The following is a 15119-nucleotide window of genomic DNA, read 5'->3' as shown; positions in this document are numbered from 1 at the left end:
TTGATATGTTCTTAAATAATTGGAAATGGACTATGAATGACGTGGTCAGAATGGTCCACAAAATAATTTCTCAATAACTTGGCCCAACATTTAGTGAGTCACATGTGATTTTTTTTACACTTTTAATGGAAGATAATGCACAATGTTCAAAGTGTTATAAATCGATAATATTAATGATTAGATTTTAATAATTGAAACATATGTGACCAAAATATAAATTTAAACAAATAAACAAATAATATAAATGTGTATCATAGGCATTCAAATTTCTTTACAATAATATAATTTAGAAATAATTTTATTTATATAGTAATATCAAACTTGTTAATTTCATTTGATTCAATGCATGCACCACCGATGCACAACACAGTAATATATTGATTCAATGCATGCACAGCCAATGCACAACTCAACAATGATGTGATCGTAATGATTAGTTTTTCAGCCATGACAAGACCTCCCGAAACCGAGGGCTAAATGTCACCCTCTCAAATGCCAAACTGACGGATTTCTACAGTGAGATGATAAAGTCAAGGCCCGATCGGCTTCTTTAGGTGTCAGTTTCAAGGTTTTTTTTTTCTTTTTCAGTTTCTACGGCGTTGAAGCTGAAGTAAAAGGATCAAAACCTGGAACATTATTATCATTCAAAACATCTAAAAATAAAGATGATAAAATAGATTATTCAGTGTAACTGTAATGTAATGAGATTACATGCGAAAGCCAGTGAACTGTCTTATTGATGGACCAACATATTCAACTATAAGATAAATGCTAAAATAATATTAAATAATCTGAAATTTATTTTTAAATGCTAAAACAGCACTAAACCCGAGATTCTTCCAGCCCCTAAATACGGTCCTGCTCTCATCCCGACCTCGGCCCCATCCTCCAACCCCGAGGTGGACTGCCTTTTTCCCAATTATTGGTATAGCTTCAGCAATTTAGCTTGGACAGCATCTAAAATTATTTATTATTCTAATCTTAATTTCACTTGATCTATCAGTGTCGCTTTGGCCGAGTGGTTAAGGCGTGTGCCTGCTAAGTACATGGGATTTTCCCGCGAGAGTTCGAATCTCTCAGGCGACGCTAAATTTTTGTCAACCCCAGATGAGGTGCCCCCCACCGGCGACGTCAGGGGCGGGTGTTGGTGTTGATGGATCCTTCTTCGACAGTTGCGTGCTTGATCTCCTCTGTTGAGGTTCTCTCCCTATGTTGGCAGAGCCGGGAGTTTTATGGTGGTTTAGCTACGGCTTCATTCGCAGCTCGTTTAGCCTCTCGGGCTTCGGCCTTCTCCGCCTTTCGCCTCTTCCTTTCTAGTGCTTCCTTAGCTTTAGCTATCTCCTCCAGCCGGCGTTGCTCCTTTAATTTAGCCGCTTCCTCTTCCTTACTCAATTCCTCTGCCTTCCTGTCCGATTCGTCCTCCTCCTCTGTTCCCTTCGGCTTCTCTTCTTCCGCCTCATCGATTTTATCCCCATTAGAAGCAGTTGCTGAAACACTTTCTGTAGGAGCAGATTGCATAAACTTCTTTTGCTCCACAACCTTTGCATTTTCGACGAGGCATCTCGATATATTTCATAACTTAACATTCATTAAGGAGATGTGAAGGTCGCTTTGGCCGAGTGGTTAAAGGCGTGTGCCTGCTAAGTACATGGGATTTTCCCGCGAGAGTTTGAATCTCTCAGCGACGTAATTATTTTACTATTTTTAAAAAAAATTGCTTTGAGTACTTATTTTATTTTTGGATAAACTACATTAAAGGTCATTGAATTATTAATAAGTTTATATTTTAGTTATTTAATTTTAAAAAATTATAAAATAGTCATTGGACAGTTAAGATTTTCTTTTTTTAAAGTTCAGTTAGCAAGCCTAAGCGACAATTCGACGATTGATACGGTAGATTAGTATTCATTGACGAGTAGAAGAACATACTTTATATCTAACTCATTTAATCTTTTGCTTCTAAAAAGAAAGAAATCTCTTGCTTCTGATCCATTTGCACACAAAATTGGAACTCTTTATTTTGATTTAAAACCATATCCTGCAAGCACTTGAGATATTTTCTTTCTCTCTCGTTCCTAAGTATTTTCTTTAGGTTTTGTTGTTCCTCCCTATTTTTCTTGTAACAAAATAGCTTTTTGAACATTGAGGATACACTATGAACAAAATTTCCTAAGGACAATGTCCAACACGTCTAAACTTTAGCTTTTATATTTTCTACATTTCCTTGAAGTTAAACAAAAATGAATACATGTTTGAGAGTGATTCCGTCTAGGAAAAACTTAGTACTTAAAATCGTATATTGTGACCCACCTCTCTTCTTTAGGAATTTGCTTGGAGCACAAATTCTCCAACTTATGCATCATATTAATAGAAAGTATTAGACAAATGTGTTACATTAGGGATGCTTTGGACACCATAAAGTAGTAATTGGATAAAAGCATAATCACTAAGGAAGTAATTACACCCTTTGCAATTTTAAGGAATTATAATTTTCTATACATGCTTAGTTGATAGAGTGTAATTACATCATAATTCTCTATGTCATGTTTGATAGAATAAATTGTAATTACACAACTACATATAACTTTTAAATTAAAAAAATAATATTACTTTTTATAAAAATTATCAATAACACTTGAGAAAAAATTTCTTTAAATAAGTAACAAAATTTAAAATCGAATCATCATATGTGGAATGTTAGTTCGAGAAAGTATTCCATAACACCTATTACTATTAGCAAGAAAAATTAACACTACATGCAATTTTACCCAATTACTCTAATATAAAACGACGGCATTGTGTTTACTTTTTTTGCTCCTTTTTTTGAAAAGCGCCGCTAATAGTCGACCTATAGCGGCTCTTTTTGAAAAGCGCCGCTAATGCTCAAGCGAAAAACGCTGCTAATGCTCAATCTATAGCGACATTTTTTCAAAAAGCACCACAATCTATAGCAGCGTTGTGACAGCCCTAATTCGACCCTAGTCGGAATGTGGTTTCGGGACCACAAAACCGAGTCATAAAATTTAGTTAAAATTTTATTTGCATATCTTATATGTGTGATAGTACTTGTATAAAAATTCGATGTTTTAATTTTATATTAGGAATGTGAATTTTGCTTGAAAGGATCTAATTGAGAGACTTGGAAAATTATGATAGGTAAATAAGTAAGGACCAAATAGTATTAAAATAGGAAAGTTTGGGTTTGCATGTCAAAGTGCCCAATTCATGTTAAGTGGCCGGCCAAGCATGGTTCCATTCCTCCAAGTTTATGTTGTTTATTATTTAATATTGGTAAGTAAATTAGAATAAATAAAAGAAAGGAATTAAAAAGGAAAAAGATGAATAAAATAAGGGAGGAAGAAGGAGTGTTCATCCTTTTCCTTATTACAATTGCCGTACCTAAAGAAAGAAAAAGAAGAAATTGAAGTTAAGGCATTTGGTCACCTTTAAGTTGATTAAGAAGCTCTTGAATATTCGGTGCCTAAGGGAAAAGTTTCTAAGAAGTTTGGCCATGCATGTAACTAGATTGAGGTATGTTTGATATTATTCTTTGAGATTCATGTATATTTTAAGTTGTAAGTTTGAAATCTACCTAGCCATGGTTCAAATTTTGTTAATTGATGGAGATGATATTCGGCATGAATGTTACATTCTTGGTTGGTATTTTGATGTCTTTGGTGATGAGGTATGAAGATGGTTGATTTTGAGTTTTAATAAAAAGGATACATGAATTATTGTTAAATAATGGTCGAATGTAGCATGATTAAAGATGTGAATAAATTGAAGTTAAGGAGGTTGTCAATGAAAAATATGAGTTGGATGAGTTTTAAAGAATAAAAATTTAGGTGACTAGAGGTCAAGGACATTCGGTCAAAGGCTTGTGTGCTTGCAAAATCGGCCTAAATGTCGTTTTGATGTGTTGAATTGAGTAAGCTAGATGTTGGAACACATAAGGATTCGGCCTTCTAAAACAATAGAGATAAGTGTATGAAAGGCTAAGTTTAAGTAGTAAGGCCGAATAGGTTGTAGATAAGGCACTTGTGAGTTCTTGGCCAAGCAATTGACAAATTAAATTAGAGTTCTTGTGACGTATAATGTCAAGTCTAACTTGGTATATTTGGCCACCTAATTAAGTACATCGGTGGTGTTGAATGTAATCTTACACATTCGGCCATATGGGGTAAAAATGGGTCGAGTGTTCATGAGATGAAATTAGGTGTTTAAATAATGTTATAGTTGACATTGTGCATATATACATGCATTCGGCCATCTAATTGAGTATGAAGGTGGTGTTAAATCTAATTGTGATGCCCATTCCGAAGTATATATATATACATATATATGTATATATACATAAGTATGCCCATTCGTGATGTTACCTTTAATTATGTGTATAATCGACTAAATGGGTAATTAGTGAGGATGGTTGCTGAATATACAAACATACATATGCATGTGTAATTGAATTATGAATGTTTAGCAAGATGGTTAAACTAGTTGATTTATTGATTAAGCTCAAGGAGTTAAAGGAGGAGAATCAAGCAAAGGCAAAGAAAAGATCATCGAGTAGCCGAGTTGGAACCGTCTTACCCAACACAAAGTAAGTCACCAAGCATATATTTTGTATTGATCTAAATAGACATAATGTCTATGTAATTATGCCGAATGGAATGATAAATTTATATACATGTATGCATGTGGTGATGAAAGTGTTGAATGAAAAGAAAAGAGGTGAGATGTATTGAGTTGTTGATCTCGGCACTAAGTGTGCGGGTATAAACATTTATGATCATGAGATTGGCACTAAGTGTGCGGGTTTAAATTGTACAGCACTAAGTGTACGAGTTTGATTATATAGCACTAAGTGTGCGAGTTGATTATATAGCACTGAGTGTGCGGACTTAATATATATTTTTGAATCACTATGGGCACTAAGTGTGCGACATTATTGAGTTGATCACGGACAGCGGATTGGGTAAGTACCTTGAGTTCATGACTAATAGGCGCTATGTTTATATTTGGAGTTGAGCTTGGTAAGTTTGAACCTATGTGACAATTATAATTGAAGTCACGTACATAAGATTTATCGTGGAATAGGTGAAAGGTCATTTAGTTGTATGATTGTAACGAAAATAAAATGATGTATGAAAATGCCTCAAATATCCTATTGATTAGTATATGGAATGTGAATGCATGACTTGGTATGAGATTGAACCGATAGGTTTAAGGAACTATGGTATGGTTCGGTATGGATGGAGTAACTAGCCTCGTTCCATTTTGTTTCCTCTTGTGATAATGTTATTAATGGATGATAGTGCATTGCTTATGACTTACTGAGTTATATACTCACTCGGTGTTTCCTTGTCACCTATTTTAGGTTTCTTGGACTCGTCTCTTTTTGCGTGATCGGGCCGTCATCGAAGTCATCACACCGGCTAGCAACTTTTGGTATCTTCTTTTTAGTCGGTCTAGGAGAACATTTCGGCATGTATAGGCTAATATGTTTTGTTGAAATTTGGTATGTAAACTTTTAGCCATGCGAAAATGGCATAAATGTTCGGTTGGATTTGGTTCTATAATGTTAGGTCGTAAGTCTTGGAAATTCGATTTTTATGCCATATGTCATGGTTGATTATTTTTGGTGTTAAAATTCATGATATGGCAATAGTATAGTAGGGAGATGTTTGACAATGATTAGCCTTTGGCATGGCTAGTCATGATCATAATTTGTGATATGTATGATGAATTACTAGTTAGATCAAGGAGAAATCACGAAATAGGCATAGTTGCTTTAGTAACAGATGCTGGCAGCAGCAATGACGTGAGATTGAAAAATCACTAAAAATAGTAGGAGAGGAATTAATTAATGAATAAATTATGTAATCGAAGCTCGATGAGTCTATTTTCATATAGAAGAAATGAAACAACCATATGAGCTGTATGTTAGGAGATAATTAAACTCTTGTGAAACAGGGCCAGAGCGATTTCTGGATTCCCTGTTCCGACTTTGGAAATTCATTATAAATTAACCAGAGATAATTAGAAGTCATGCCATATGTGCATAGATTCCCCTTTGAGTCTAGTTTCTATAGAAACAAACCAAATCAGTATTGAAGCCCTGTACAGGGAGATATCCAAGTCGTAATGTGCAAAGGTCAGTGTAGTCGATCCCTGTAACATGGGAGACTTTGACTAATAAACTGTACTAATTGGCCTGACCAAAAATTCTAGAAAAAAATATGTAGATGGGCATATGAGTCTAGTTTCAGGGAAAATTCACGGAACTGGATTTCGAGTTTCAGAACTCAAGATATGATTTTTAAAGCGACTAGTACGCAGAGTGACAGCTTGTCTGGGAAATTTTTAATAAGTGGTTTGAAGTCTGTTAACACCTCGTGTTCGACTCCGGCGACGATCTCGGGTTCGGGGTGTTACAAGCGTTTTTTGTCCAAACGCCACTAAAAACTTGTTTTGTTGTAGTGATGCCATAATTGTTAGATTATTCCCTATCTAACATCAAACATATACTCATTGTCATCATCAATTAATTATAAGCGCTATTCAATTTAATTAAAATAAATATAAATAATTTATAATAAATACTATTTAATTTAGTAGGTTAAAAAGTATGTTAATCTATCTCTCTTCAATAAAAAAATTCAGATCACTTAAATAGAAAAATAATATACAACAATATGTTCAAAATAAAATATATGCCTTTTTAAAAAATATCTATGCTATACAATTAAAACACTATTGTTATCACATAAAAAATAATATTTTAAACTTAAATCATGTATGGGCGTGTGAAAAGTCACAGAAAAATTGGATTTGAATGTAATTGTTTGTAACCTGCGTAATTAATCCAACTTTTATTCTGTAGTTAGTTGCTCTAATTACACTCGGGGACGTTTGGTTAGTTGAATCTTACATTATAGTTTGTATTGTTACATTCTTGAATGAGATTACAGTGTTTGAATTCTTTAACATTTTAATCATCCCATTTTCACATTCTTAAACAGTGTCAAGATATCGTAATAAAGTATAATTTTGTTACAACTCATTTATTAGGTTATCTCATATTTTGGATGGAAGACAAAAGTAACCTTTGTTTTTATTATATTAGTGAATATAATCTTCCCAAAGTAAATATAATTAAAAACCAAAATGGTTTTTTTTCTTTTTCTTTTATCTCTTTACTTTAAAAACCTTGGTTTAACTTTTTCAATTTCTTCATGATGGAAAAAAAAAATGAATCACAGATTGTGAGTAATGCATAAGAAACAGATTGTGATTATATATATATATATATCACAACTATTTTGTGGAATTTTTAGTTTCAGATCTCAAAGGTAATCAATTCCTCAAAAAATAAATCATATAAACAAATAAGTTATCATAATTAAATTTAGAAAACTGAATTTATATGATAAATTAATATGAAATAAAAATTAATTTCTTAAATTATTATAATTTTGTGAATAAATTTAAGATTTTATTCAAGCCATTGGACGGTTAATGTAACACCTCTCACTCGATCCGGTCACCAAACCCGAGTTACAGGACGCTACATTATTGTCGAAATTTTATCACATGCACACATAGTTTCAAGAAAGATCAATTTCATGATAATTTATTGTTGGACAAAATACATTCGCGAACAAAATATTTAAATATAAATAAACACATATTTATATATAAAATAAAATATAAATAGAATGATTTATATTTAAATTGCCAAATATGTAAAATAATAAACACCGTAACAAAAAGTTAAAATCAAAAGGAAGAATAGAGATTTACTAAACGTAGAGGTATGCTTAACACAGTTTCTTTAAGACAGATTCATTTGCTCCTACAGTACTTGGAAAAACGTTAGTCGAATGTCTCCCAAGATATAACAACACAATGATCAAAAATAGTAGCACCTCTGTAGCGATCAATGATCGAACGTTGCCTTTTTCTATCTACAAAACGTTGGAAAAATATGGAGAGGAAAAGAAGAATTTTGAGAGAAAATAATCTCGGTGTGAAAGTGAAAATTTGAGCAAAAAATTCTGAAGAAGTCTTAGCCTTTTAGAGGCATTCAAAGTGGAGGAATTTTTGTAAATATCTTTGTATAAGGAGATTAAAGAGGCAATTGAATCAATTTGATTAAAATCAAATTAAATTGATTAGAATCAAATAAATCAAGATATATATGTCCTTTAATATCAGATTTTGTATCTATTTGCGGAGGAAAAATAAATTTCGTATTGGGCTAAAATATCCGTCGGACAATTCTGGGCCCAACCAGACTTAAAATTTTGCATCGCCCACGTCGTGTGGGTGTGCCCCAACCCTGACTAGTTTGGAACTGTACCCTCTGCACGCGAGATAAGGTTCCAAGCTTAATCATTCAATCACCCTTCAATAGGGTTCCCATATATAAGCGCATCTCACACTTGGTTGTATTTAACAAATGTAGCTTTTTTTTCACACAAGGTTCTAAGTTTTTTCTTTTCCTCAACAAATATTTCCATGTAGCTTACTTTAAGCATCAATTGCTCATTCATCACTCAACCATTTTGAGCATATGATATACCATTTTAAAGGTCTCATGGATTATTCAACTCTCCACCTTTACCTATTGAGAATATGTCTCAAAGTTCCCATAAATTACAATTTTACAAACATTTATAACATTTACAGAGGTGTTCGTGGTTAAATAAATATCATACGACCTCAGAAATAGTTTAATATGTGCTTAGGGACCATTGAGCAAATTTTCAAAGAAATCAATGTCGGTATCGATACGCAAGATAAGGTATCGATATTTTGTAAAATGAGTATCGATACTAACAAGAAAAACAATACCAAATTAACATTTTGTCAAATCTTGAATCCAAACATTCTATCGATACTCAGGCACAAGTATCAATATATTTACCCCAAGTATTGATACTCGTGGTATTGATACCAAATCGAGCTACTATTTTCCTGCACGATCATTCCAACACTAAGGTATCGATACTTATACCCTAAATATTGATACCTATGTACAAATGGACGAAAATACAGAAAAACAGGGCAAAATTCATGCTCAAACATTTTCCATTTCAACATGTATCCTTAACAGAGTATCTAACATCAAATTGACCATACTTATAGTCCAAAACAATATCAATACTTCGAGCTATTCAGACCCAAATAAAACCAATAAAATAACGATAAAATCCAACCAAACTCTTGTTGTTCCAATAGGGTCGGAAGCGTGTAATTTATTGTACTAAAAAATCACACAAAGTTCAATTCCCAGGGAAGAGAGGTGGATCACATGGATCTCTTAAATACCAAGTCTTTCCTTAGTCAGAATATCCCTTCTATAGTAATTTAATAGCACAATTAAATACTACTATTATACCCTCAAATATTGAAAGAAAAATAGGACAAAAAGAACACAAGAGTTTTAATGAGGTTCGGTAAATTATACCTACGTCCTCGGGCACTAACACCAGATGATAACTTTACTATTTCCAAAATATTACAAACAAATAGAAGTCCTTAAGAATTCTCAAATGGGAGAAGAGAGAAAACTAATAGAGAAAGATTGGTTGGGATAAATTGAAATGAGAAATGAGAAGGCCTATTTATAGTTGAGGTTCAAGGACCAAACAATAAATAACCCATTATCTCAAGGACCAAAAAAAATTATCCCATGCCACTTTTCCAAAGTTGGTGGTTGTCATTATTGATTGTCTCCCATTAATGTTAATGGCAACCATTATTAATTGTCTTCCATTAATGTTAACAATCTCCACCTTGAAGATTTGATTAGGATAATCACATCTTCACACACTTCCTTCAACTCCCCAAATTCGATAAAGCTATCTTTTGTAGTGCCTACAAATGCGCTCTCGAGCACCATACACCTGAAGGTGCTCAAATTCTCAGGATGTTAATCAAGTTCAAACAATGATTAAACTTGATTGTTGTTACCACCTTGGTCATCATATCTGCGGGATTATCTGCTGTCGGAATCTTCTGAAGTAGAATTTTTCCTTTTTCAAAGACTTCCCGCACAAAGTGATATCTTACGTCGATATGCTTGGTTCTTGAATGATAGACTTGATTTTTCGCTAAATGAATAGCGCTCTGACTGTCACAATATAGACTAATGTGACTTTGAACAACTCCCAAGTCTTTCAACAATCCATTAAGCCAAATAGCCTCCTTAACAGCTTCTGTAACTGCCATATATTCTGCCTCTGTAGTAGACACAGCTACTGTAGACTGTAAGGTAGACTTCCAACTCACTGGGGCTTTCGCAAGAGTAAACAGATACCCCGTAGTTGAACGACGTTTATCTAAATCACCAGCAAAGTCGGAATCAACATATCCAACTACAAACTGACCAAGTGCTTCATCCTGTTCAAAAATTAAACCAACATCTACGGTTTTTCGAAGATACCGTAGAATCCATTTTACAGCTTGCCAATGTCCTTTTCCAGGATCATGCATATACCTGCTCACAACTCCAACAGCTTGTGAAATGTCAGGCCGCGTACACACCATCGCATACATCAAACTCCCAACTGCATTAGCATATGGGACTTTTGCCATATATTCTCTTTCTTCTTCAGTCTTCGGAGATAATTGAGCACTAAGTTTCAAATGAGAAGCAAGTGGGGTACTTACATGTTTTGTGTTTTCATTTACACCAAAACATTGTAATACCTTTTTCAAATATTGCTTCTGATTCAAACAAAGCTTGCCTCTCTGTCTATCTCTACTTATCTCCATACCGAGAATCTTCTTGGCCTCACCTAGATCTTTCATCTCGAACTCTTGATTCAACTGAGCCTTCAGCTTATCTATCTCTTTTTGGCTCTTCAAAATGATTAACATATCATCAACATACAAGAGTAGATAAATGAAAGATCCGTCATACAGCTTCTGCAAATATACACAATTGTCATATTTGCTTCTTGTGTACTTCTGCCTTCTCATAAAGCTATCAAATCGCTTGTACCACTGCCTTGGGGATTGCTTCAATCCATATAGCGATTTGTTCAGCTTACAAACCCAATTTCTACCACCAGCATCTGTGTATCCTTCGGGCTGAGTCATATAGATCTCCTCTTCTAACTCACCATGCAAGAAAGCCGTCTTAACATCAAGTTGAGCTAGCTCCAAATTCAACTGTGCTACCAAGGCCAACAAAATTCTAATGGAAGAATGCTTCACAACAGGGGAAAATACATCATTGTAGTTAATTTCCTCCTTCTGAGCGTAGCCTTTAGCTACCAATCTTGCCTTGTAGCGAATATCCTTCTTGCTAGGAGATCCATCTTTCTTTGCGAATACACACTTGCATCCGATTGCCCTTTTACCTTTCGGTAATTGCGCCAACTCCCAAGTATTGTTCTTCCGAAGAGACTGCATTTCTTCATCCATGGCGCTTTTCCATTTATCACTTTCTAAGCTTTGCATTGCTTCTTGATAAGTGATAGGAATATTATCATCAACAACGGGAAGGGCGTAGGCCACCATATCAGTAAATCGAGCAGGTCTACGAATTTTTCTCCGTGGCCTTGTAACTGCAACTGGTTCTGGTGTACTTAACGGTTCTTGGGTCAGAACCTCTTCAACCTCTAATTCCTCCATTGTGGCTGGAGAATTAGACTTATTAACTGGGCAAATCCCCATCTGCTCAAACTCCACCTGTTTTGGAGTACACTCCACCTATTGTGGAGTATCGCTCGTCTGAATATCTTTATCTGCTACCTTTTTCAATGTTGCAGATTCATCAAAGGTAACATCTCTGCTACAGATCATTTTCTTTGTGTCTAAGCACCAAAGACGAAATCCCTTCACTCCAGAAGTGATTCCCATAAAGAGAGCTTTCTTTGCCCTCAGATCTAACTTTGATTCCTTCACATGGTAATATGTAGTGGATCCAAACACATGTAAGGAATCATAATCTGTAGTCGATTTTCCAGACCATACCTCCATAGGAGTTTTTCTTTCTAATGCAGATGATGGCAAACGATTAACAAGATGGCCAGCATATGTCACAGCCTCAGCCCAAAATTGCTTGTCCAACCCAGCATTGGACAACATACATCGAACTTTCTCCAGCAATGTTCGATTCATACGCTCTGCCACTCTATTCTGCTGTGGTGTATCCCTAACTGTGAAGTGTCGAACAATACCATACTCTTGGCACATATCAAAGAACGGATCACTTTTATATTCCCCTCCATTGTCCATCCTGAGCTACTTAATTTTCTTGCCAGTCTGGTTTTCAATCATAGTTTTCCATTTAAGAAAAACTTCAAGCACTTCATCCTTAGTTTTCATGGTATACACCCAAACTCTTCTAGAAAAGTCATCAACAAAAGTAACAAAATAGTGTTTTCCTCCCAACGAAGGTGTTTTGGAAGGCCCCCACACATCTGAGTGAATATATTCCAAAATACCTTTTGTATTATGGATAGTAGTGTCGAATTTCACTCTCTTTTGCTTTCCCAGAACACAATGCTCGCAAAATTTTAATTTGCAAGCCTTTGCACCTTTCAACAATCCTTGCTTTGCCAGAATTTGCAAGGATTTTTCGCTGGCATGTCCCAACTTCATATGCCACAACTGCATTGAGTCCAATGCTTTGTTACCGGAAGCTGCAGCGACTGCTCCAATAACTGTACTACCTTGGTAGTAATACAAGTTATTTTTCCTGATGCCCTTCAATATCACAAGTGAGCCAGATGTCACTTTCAAAACCCCATCTCTCATAGTAACAACTGAACCATTGGATTCCAAGGCTCCCAATGAGATGAGATTTTTCTTCAAACTGGGCACTACCGAACATCAGTCAGAACTCTAGTTGATCCATCTTGATTCTTTAATTGGATTGAACCTATCCCAACAGTTTTACAGGCATTGTCATTGCCCATATAAACAACTCCTCCATTTAGCTCAACTAAATCAGAGAACCACTCTTGGTTAGGGGACATATGATAGGTACAACCCGAATCCAATATCCACTCATCTGAATGGAACGACGATGATGATGCAACCAGTGATAGTTCAGAGTCACTGGTATCATGCTTTACAACACAAGCATTTACAGCAGCTTTTCCCTTATTCTTCAGCTTTGGACAATTTTTCTTCCAGTGGCCTTTCACATGACAAAAGGCACATTCATCTTTCCTGAGTCTGGACTTGGACTTTGATCTCCCCTTCTGAGTTTTCTTCTGAGTGTATGAACGACCTCGGACTACTAAAGTTTTTGTATCTCTGATTGAGGTTTTCTGTTTGTCCTTCTTTCTCTGTTCATAACTGTATAAGGCCGCACAGACTTCGCTCAGAGATATATCACTCCTGCCATGAAGTAGAGTAGTTTCTAGGAACTCAAACTCCTCAGGAAGTGACCCCAACAGCATCAAAGCCAAATCTTCATCTTTGAATGTCTCATCCATATTTAGCAAATCAGTGACTAACTGATTAAATTTGGTGATGTGATCATTCATTGTAGTACTTGGGACGTAAGTGAAGCGAAATAGTCTTTTCTTCAAGTGGAGTTTATTTTGACTGTTTTTCTTCAAAAAATTTTCTTCAAGTGCCACCCACAACTTATTTGCAGAAGTCTCCTTTGAAAAAGCATACCTCTGCTCTCGAGAAAGGCATGATCGAATTGTGCCACATGCCAACCGATTGATCGCCTTCCAATCTTTCTCCTATACATCATCTGGTTTCTCTTCATCAATGGCAATGTCTAGACCCTGCTGAAAAAGGGCATCTAGAACCTCACTTTGCCACATACCAAAATGGCCCGTGCCATCAAAGATCTCCACGGCCAATCTTGCATTTGCAATTGTCAGTCTTGTCCACATGGACGATGTTGAAGCTCCTACACCGACCGTTTTCTCCATAATCTTTCAATATACCTAAGGAAATCTTTTCTAATGTGGAAGATCAGTTTAAACTGCAACTACAGAGCATACTACGATTAACCTTCGGCTCTTGATACCATTTGTTGTTCCAATAGGGTCGGAAGCGTGTAATTTATTGTACTAAAAAATCACACAAAGTTCAATTCCCAGGGAAGAGAGGTGGATCACATGGATCTCTTAAATACCAAGTCTTTCCTTAGTCAGAATATCCCTTCTATAGTAATTTAATAGCACAATTAAATACTACTATTATACCCTCAAATATTGAAAGAAAAATAGGACAAAAAGAACACAAGAGTTTTAACGAGGTTCGGTAAATTATACCTACGTCCTCGGGCACTAACACCAGATGATAACTTTACTATCTCCAAAATATTACAAACAAATAGAATTCCTTAAGAATTCTCAAATGGGAGAAGAGAGAAAACTAAGAGAGAAAGATTGGTTGGAATAAATTGAAATGAGAAATGAGAAGGCCTATTTATAGTTGAGGTTCAAGGACCAAACAATAAATAACCCATTATCTCAATGACCAAAAAAATTTATCCCATGCCACTTTTCCAAAGTTGGTGGTTGTCATTATTGATTGTCTCCCATTAATGTTAATTGCAACCATTATTAATTGTCTTCCATTAATGTTAACAACTCTAAAATTCCAAAATCATAATAAACCATTAAGAACATAATAATAACCTTGGACATCCACCTCTCATCCCGACCTCGGCCCCATCCTCCAACTCGGAGGTCTACGTCAACTGCCCTTTTCTCAATTACTGGTAGATAATATTATTGTATTAGAACTAAATCTTTTTATATTATTCGCTGAATATTAACTGACCATCTATTCTTCCCACACGTAGCTTCAACTATTTAGCTTGGACAGCATCTAAAATTATTTGTTATTTCAATCTTAACTTTAGTTGATAAATAAGTGTCGCTTTGGCCGAGTGGTTAAGGCGTGTGCCTGCTAAGTACATGGGATTTTCCCGCGAGAGTTCGAATCTCTCAGGCGACGTTAAAATTTTTTTCAACCCCAGATGAGATGCCTGCCATCGGCAATGTCAGGGGCGGGTGTTGGTGTTGATGGATCCTTCTTCGACAGTTGCGTACTTGGTCTCCTCTGTTGAGGTTTTCTCCCTATGTTGGCAGTGCCGGGAGTTTTGTGATGGTTTAGCGACAACTTCA

The 15119-nt window shown here is 35.4% G+C and overlaps 3 non-coding genes across 3 annotated transcripts; all 3 read left to right on the top strand.

The window, feature by feature from the left end:
* The first annotated feature begins 1004 nt into the window (after positions 1 to 1004).
* On the top strand, positions 1005 to 1086 carry TRNAS-GCU (transfer RNA serine (anticodon GCU)). Its single transcript has one exon. It is a non-coding gene; the product is annotated as a tRNA-Ser (tRNA).
* A 519-nt stretch (positions 1087 to 1605) lies between these two features.
* TRNAS-GCU (transfer RNA serine (anticodon GCU)) lies at positions 1606 to 1687 on the top strand. The gene has a single exon. It is a non-coding gene; the product is annotated as a tRNA-Ser (tRNA).
* Positions 1688 to 14867: 13180 nt separating this feature from the next.
* TRNAS-GCU (transfer RNA serine (anticodon GCU)) lies at positions 14868 to 14949 on the top strand. Its single transcript has one exon. It is a non-coding gene; the product is annotated as a tRNA-Ser (tRNA).
* Positions 14950 to 15119: the final 170 nt, after the last annotated feature.

The sequence above is a fragment of the Gossypium hirsutum genome, chromosome A04 (genome assembly GCF_007990345.1).
Source record: "Gossypium hirsutum isolate 1008001.06 chromosome A04, Gossypium_hirsutum_v2.1, whole genome shotgun sequence".
Taxonomy (NCBI): Eukaryota; Viridiplantae; Streptophyta; class Magnoliopsida; order Malvales; family Malvaceae; genus Gossypium; species Gossypium hirsutum.
Note: the sequence above shows the minus strand (reverse complement) of the source record. Positions and strands in the feature narration are given on the sequence as shown.